Source organism: Cajanus cajan, chromosome 4 (assembly GCF_000230855.2).
Source record: "Cajanus cajan strain Asha chromosome 4, NIPB_CcT2T_4, whole genome shotgun sequence".
NCBI lineage: Eukaryota > Viridiplantae > Streptophyta > Magnoliopsida > Fabales > Fabaceae > Cajanus > Cajanus cajan.
Window position 1 is genome coordinate 17867074 of NC_138520.1, and position 7453 is coordinate 17874526.

The 7453-nt window shown below is 37.0% G+C and overlaps 1 pseudogene; it reads right to left on the reverse strand.

Moving 5' to 3' along the window:
- Positions 1–5502: 5502 nt before the first annotated feature.
- Positions 5503–7097, reverse strand: LOC109793608 (phosphoenolpyruvate/phosphate translocator 1, chloroplastic-like; annotated as a pseudogene).
- Between the last annotated feature and the right edge of the window lie 356 nt (positions 7098–7453).

The window sequence follows — 7453 nt, forward strand, 5'->3', positions numbered from 1 at the left end:
AATGGATTTCATAACATTAACATTCTGTTTTTCTTTATCCTTTGCTTTTAATGCAGCATACAATGTTTCACAGTTCTCACATGGTGACTTTAGTTTAGAGATATCTGAAAGTAGTTTCCTGTTATCATTCTCTAAATCAGAAATTTTATCTTTCATGTGTGTCATTTTCTTTTTGTAAACATTATTTGATTTTTCTAATTTCTTTGCTTCAGCATACAGTTCAGCAAATGCATTTTGCAATTCATCATACGAGTCAATAGATGAGTCAGAATCATATACCTCATAATTTGAATTATGTTTGGTCATGAGACAGAGATTTGCTTCCTGATCCTCATCACTATCACTTGAAGTTGTTGAGGCATTCTCTTCCCATGCTATGTATGCTTTCTTTTTCTTTGATCTGAACTTTTGTTTCGTCTCCTCATTCTTTTTCAGGCTTGGACAGTCAGCTCTCATGTGTCCAGCTTTTCCACATTCAAAACATTTGAACTTTGGAGATGAGTTTTCATTCTTCTTGAAGGATTTCTTCTGACTGGAGAATCTCTTATTGTTGTTCTTCCTTCTCATGAATTTTCTGAAATTCTTCACCATTAGATTTAATTCTTCTTGTTCAGAACTTTCATTGCTGCTATCCTCTTCATCACTTGAGGATTCTTTTACCTTTAAGGCCAGACCTTTTGCCTTTTTATCTTTTTGTTCTTCATCAGCAATCCTTGACAGATCCATCTCATATTCTCTTAGCTTTCCAAATAACTCAGCACTTGTCATCTGAGCTAAGTTCTTTGACTCTGTAATTGCTGTGACAGTTGGTTGCCATCTTCTGTTTAGTGACTTCAGGATTTTGACATTTACTTCTTCTTCCACGAAGTCTTTCCCTAATCCTTTTAGGTGATTTATTATGTGAATGAACCTCTTTTGCATATCCATGACAGTTTCACCTTGATTCATTCTGAAGGTTTCATATTCCTGAATGAGTGTGTTCTTTCTAGCTCTTCTCACTTCTGGAGTTCCTTCATGTGTTACTTGGATTAAATCCCAAGCTTCCTTTGCTGTAGAACAAGCTGAAATTCTAAAAAATTCATCAGAATTTAGTGCAGAATGTATGATATTTAAAGCTTTTGCATCATTCTCTGCTCTTCTAATTTCACTTTGATCCCAGCTATCATATGGTTTCTCAATTTCTTTTCCTCCCTCTATCTTAGTGGGTATTTTGTAATCTGTGATTACAGCCTGCCAAATATTTCTATGAACAGATTCCATGAAAATTTTCATTCTAACTTTCCAAAAGGGATAGTTATCTCCACAAAACAATGGGGGTCTGTTTATAGAAGCACCTTCAGCAAACGGTAATTGATTACCAGCCATCTAACCTTTCTAAAGATCTAGTCTTGAATGTTTTACAAGATACAGCTCTGGTACCAATTGTTGGTCCCTACGGTTAGAATCTAGAAGGGGGGGTTGAATAGATTCTATGTTATTTTTCCTTTTCTTCTTTGCTTTCTAAATCTTTACCAAACAAATCTTGATTTAAAACAAACCTTTAAACATAAAAAGTAATTCAGAGTTATAAATGCACAGCTTATCCAACAAGATTTGAATAACAAGATATGTAAAGATTGAATTTATCAATTACCAAGAATCTTTAAAGTTCAGTTTCTGCAGATAATGTTTTTCTTCATCAACATTAATCAAGAAACTTATACAGAATGTAAAGAGTGTAAGGGTTAAGAAAATCATGCACCAAGATATATACTGGTTCAGCCATCCAAAGGCCTACATCCAGTTTCAGATTTAGATACACCTCTAAATCCAGTCAAATCCACTATTGATATTCTTTACAAGCACCCTGCACAAGCAATATCCAATCAATGAATTTAACAAGCAAATCTTGACACCCACAAGATTAACAAACCATTTCTTGACTCCACAAGAAACATATAACCCAAGAATATTGATCCCACAATATCCTACTTGAGAAAAACCTATCTCAAGATTTCTCTTTACACAACTCTTCCAGAGATTCTCTAATCTCAAGAGTTAAAACCATCCAAACAATAAAAGATCAGAAACGAGTACACCTGTTCGTGTAGATATGATCTTCAACAGCGTAAACCAGTTTAGAATGAATTTTCTATATGAACTTCATCTTCTTGAATTGATCTTGCACACTTCTTTTTCCAAAAGTTGATTTTCAGCAGATATGATCTTTCTTTCTTTTTCAGAAAATCTTTTTCTCTTTTGCAGTAATGTGTATTCAAAAAAAACTTCTTTCCGTGTGTGAAAATTCTCTCTTTTCTCTTCTTTTTTCTTGTTAAAAAAACTTCAGTTTTAATCTTATTTAAAGACAATTTTCATGTGCAAGGAAACAGTTATTTCAGTTATATTCATAACAGAGATAATCTATTACCTGTGATGGTAATCTATTACCACGAGTTAGAATAACTGAACTAATTATTTCAGCTCCTGTTTTAATCTATTACCTAACATGGTAATCGATTAACACGATGCCAAAATAACACAAAACTCACATTTGGAACAGAGGTAATCGATTACTTTAAAGAGGTAATCGATTAACACGATCCTTTTTCCTCTTGAAATCATCAGAATCAGTTTGGTAATCTATTACCACACATGGTAATCGATTATTCCAGTATCAATCAGTTTTTCAACATGAGTCAGGTAATCTATTACCAGTTCAGGTAATCTATTCCTTAACTCAGAAAATTTCTGATGTTTTCAAGTTTTCATTTAAAGTCTCAAACACTCAGTAAATTAATACTTCATGTTCTCAACAATGAATGAAATAAGAAAAATGAGTATTATGATATTTTCACCTTCATGTTAATTACTAATTTTTAACACATAACAAACAAACACATACAAGCCTAATCTTTTAAACAATCAATACATTATCCTTTTGACATAGGCTTAAAATAAAAAGCAACATGAACAAAACATCAAAACTAAAACTTCTAGGGAACATCTTCCAGATGTAGATTCTTCAATCTTCAACACTTTTGGCCTAGTGGTAAGTGCTCGATCCAACAATTGGTATCAGAGCTAAGGTCATGAGTTCGATACCCAGCGCGGCAATTGCTGAGGGGGAGATTGTTGCGGGTTGCATCAATTGTCCCGTGGCGGAGGCTAGGTGGGCCAAGTCACTGTCGAATCATGGCGCTTGGGCTGCTGCGCTCTTAAATAAAAAGAGTTGTGCCCTGACTATCAGCTATAGCTTTTGGCCTAGTGGTAAGCGCTCGATCCAACAGTTAGCTAATTAACAAGGGGCGTGTGATCCAATACTAATACATGGCTTATAAAGACTAGAAAGTAAAAGAATAACAATTAAACACTTGTGTATTTGTAAGTAACTAGATGACTCATTTAACTAACCAAACTAACTTCACTATGATAATACCCCCCACAGTAAAAATGCCTGCCTGATACTGAATAACATCAAGGCTTCAACATAAAAAATTTACAAAGAGTTCTTTGGATGTCAAGGAACTAGACATCACAGATAGAAAAGAAAGAAAAAAAATCTAATGGGCTGCATGAAATTTTGATTTATATAAAGAAGCAATTTATGTGGCAAAGATTAGGCACTAGCTACAAGAATCAACTATCAAGATGTTTATATGCTAAACTGACATTACTTACACACTTAAACCAAAGTTATAATCTGAGTCTTTTTGGATATCAATTAGAAATACTTTTAAGAGTTTCTCTACCAAAAAATAAATAGCATTTTTCAATAGAAAAACCTTCAAAAACGTTTTTAAATTTGTATCCAAGAAAACTTATAGTGCATTTCTACTTTCTAAAACTAATATTATGGAGAAAAGGACAAAATGGGTTGCATTGGGGACCATAAAATCTTTTAATACATTTTGCAGTAAACTCAAACTAATTTAAGTTTTATATATCCAATAATATTTTGATTAGATGTTGTCTCATATTATGAGACTACAAGTAAATTCAAGAGGTGAAATTGGCAAAATTCGTTAGCCAATTTTATTTCCCATTCAAAGGATGTAATAGCCCAATTTTCAATGGGCCGTAGGCCCAATTCGTTGCCCAGAACGGGCCGTTTCAAAAGTGAAACGGGCCGTTCTGGAATAAGTTAAAGGCCCAAAATTTGAGAATCAAAATGGGCCGTTCTGGAGGGAGAACGGGCCGTTCCGGTTTGGAGAACGGGCCGTTCCAGAGGGAGAACGGGCCGTTCTGGTTTGGAGAACGGGTCGTTCCGGAGGGAGAACAGGCCGTTTTGCTGGGATTGGGAACGGGCCGTTCTGGTTTTGGAACGGGCCGTTCCAGTTCAAAAATTTGCGTAGGTTTGAAGGGCCCAGAACGGGCCGTTCCGATTTTGGAACGGGCCGTAGTGGTAGGTGGGCGAAAAATCCTATAAATAGGCCTCAAATCCTCTCATTTCTAGACACCTCTCATTCTCACTCTCTCTTCTCTTCTGTTCTCTCTTTCGTTCCTCTTCTTCTCTCTGAAGACCAAGAGGAACTCAGAGGATGAGGTTCTGTCCCAGATTTAGTTCCGATCCTTGTTTAAGGAAAAAGAAGAGGAGGTTCTGCCCGAGTTCCTATTTATCCAGGTACGGGGGAAAAGGAGATTATTTATATGTAGAGTTACATGAGGGAATTGGGTAGAGGAAGAGCCCTTAGGGTTATGAATAATTTTATAATTATTTCTGTTTGGAGAATTAATTATCTTATGTGATTCTATATATATTTAGGATTACGAATATATGTTTAACTTGTAAAAATGATGCTCTGGGAGAGAGAACGAAATTATAGAAAAGTGTCTGTAAGTTAGGTTGTGAAAAATTGGATGATTTCTGTTTGAGAAATTGAGGATCCCAATAGATTCTGTATGTGTTGAGGATTATAAATATGCTAATAATTTGTAAGAATGATGATCTAAGAGGGAGAACGAAATTGTAGAAAAGTGCTTGTGAGTTAGGTTTTGGAACAATTGGGGATTTTACTGTTTACGTTAAAATTATATTCAATTGATAATTCTGTTGTTTGTTATATTAGTTTATGAATGTTATTGTTATATTATTTGATGATCTAGATGATGAATTACTTGAGGGGTATGTGAATCACCATTTTGTGTGGATTGTGTATATATTGTGGAATTGAGATGTGGATGTGGATGTGGATGTGGATGTGGATGTGGATGTGGATGTGGATGTGAATGTGAATGTGGATGTGAATGAGATGTGATTGTGGTTCTTCACACCTATGACCAGGGGTGAGCACGGCCCGATATTGTTACATGAGTATCGTGACCTTGGTTAACATGTCAGGGGTGAGCACGGCCCTAGGTTAGGGATAACGTGACCTTGGCACAGTGTTATATCAGGGGTGAGCACGGCTCTGGATTGTTACATGAGTATCGTGACCTTGGTTAACATGTCAGGGGTGAGCACGGCCCTAGAATAGGGATAACGTGACCTTGGCACAATGTTATATCAGGGGTGAGCACGGCTCTGGATTGTTACGTGGGTATCGTGACCTTGGTTAACATGTCAAGGGTGAGCACGGCCCTGGGATAGGGATAACGTGACCTTGGCACAGTGTTATATCAGGGGTGAGCACGGCCTGAGATTGTTAAATGGGTAGCGTGACCTTGGCATAGTGTGAAGTGCAAGATTTGTGATGATTGGTGTGATTGAGAATTATGACGTGATGACGATGTATGATTGATTGAAATACGATATGTTGAAATATTTATGAATATTTAGTTATAATGAGATAATATGTTGTGTTTTCTTATGTGCTATATATATAGATGTTTTCTTTTCTCACCGTGCGATTTGTGGATATTTTAGGTGAGGAAGATCCGGCTACGAGTGACATCTAGAATGCTAACGGTTGAGTTGTGGTTATGCTCTGATATTGTGACATCGGGGCAGAGGATTTTATTTAGGACATAGATTGTTATATGAAATTAGAATTGTAAATATTATTTTTGAAAATCATTTGTAAACTCTCACGTTTCATTTTTATCGTTGTGGTTATTGAAGAACAATTTTGAAGATTCTCATGTGAACCCCTTTACCGAAATTGAAAATTGTTTTTTGTTAAGTTTTCATTATTACAATATATGTGTTGGGGTAGTAAGGGTGTCACAAAGGAATTGCTCACAATACATAGCAACTCACAGACAACTACATGAGAAACATACCAATATAATTCGTTCGCCAAAAAAAAATACAATCTAAATTTAAACAGCGACAAAAGCAGCTAGCAATCATTATAAAAATTTACTTTAGATCAATCACAATAAGCAACACGAGTTAACCTCTCCAAGGAACATGGCAGAAAGGACGACCGAAAAGAAAGGCTCCATGGCCTTGATCGTGTGAGTGAAAGACACAGCCACCTTCCCAAGACTCATATTAGTGAAAAGATTCCCCAAAGTATGCACCACAGCCAACGGCAAAATCGCTCCAAGCTGCCACACACAAGCAAATCCAACATCAACAAACACCTAACAGAACACAACAACACACAAAACTCAACACATCAAAGTCCAAACTACCATAGCACCACTGAGTTTCAGCCTCTTGTACAGATTCAAACCCCACATTAACGCCACAATAACAGTCCCAACGGCAAACTGCGTGAGAGTCACAGTCACCGGAAAATGATACGCCTTCAACACCTGCAAAATAAATCCACATTCAAATCAATCATTTCCTATCACACTTCCTCTCACGTAACGCACAACACACCACAACATAATCACAAACTGCACAGTAATCCGAAACGGAATAAAAGCTTCCAATCTAAACTACGCAGACGTATCCATGAATTAACACAAATCCAAGGGCGTGTTTGGAAGGAACAAACATTTTAACGAAAGATCTGGTGAGAGAATAGAACCTGCTTGTTGTAGATATTGAAGTAGATGTTGAAAAGGTACCAGAGGCCGAACAAGGCGCCGAGTTCGAGAGTCTTGAAGAGCGTGTTCTCGGATCGGGAACGGCATTTTCGGCGGTGCGTGGAGGCGAAGGGGAAGATCCTGGCGAAGGAGCTGAAAGGTACGCAAATAACGATGAACTGCGTGGCGCCAGGACCCATCGCGACAGAGCTGTTCTTGGAGGGGAGATTTTTCGCTTTCTTCGAGGTGTGGGGAGAGGTGGGGAAGGGTTGGGAGACGAGGAAGGGTGTTCGCGGGGAAATGTAGACAAAATTGGAGGGATTGGGTGAAAATAAATTGTGGGGGAAAATAGTGACAAATTTTAAGGTAAAATTGCCTCTCTATTTGGGAGGGCATAAACCTCCTCAAAAAATGATAAAAACCGCCACTATTTTACAATTTTGAGCGTTCCTCCAAAACACCGCAACTCATGTTAATTTGAGGGGGTTTTTAAAACCTTCGTAAAATAACCCCCATTAAATAGAATTTTTTTTGTAGTGTGCTTGAGTTTGCATGA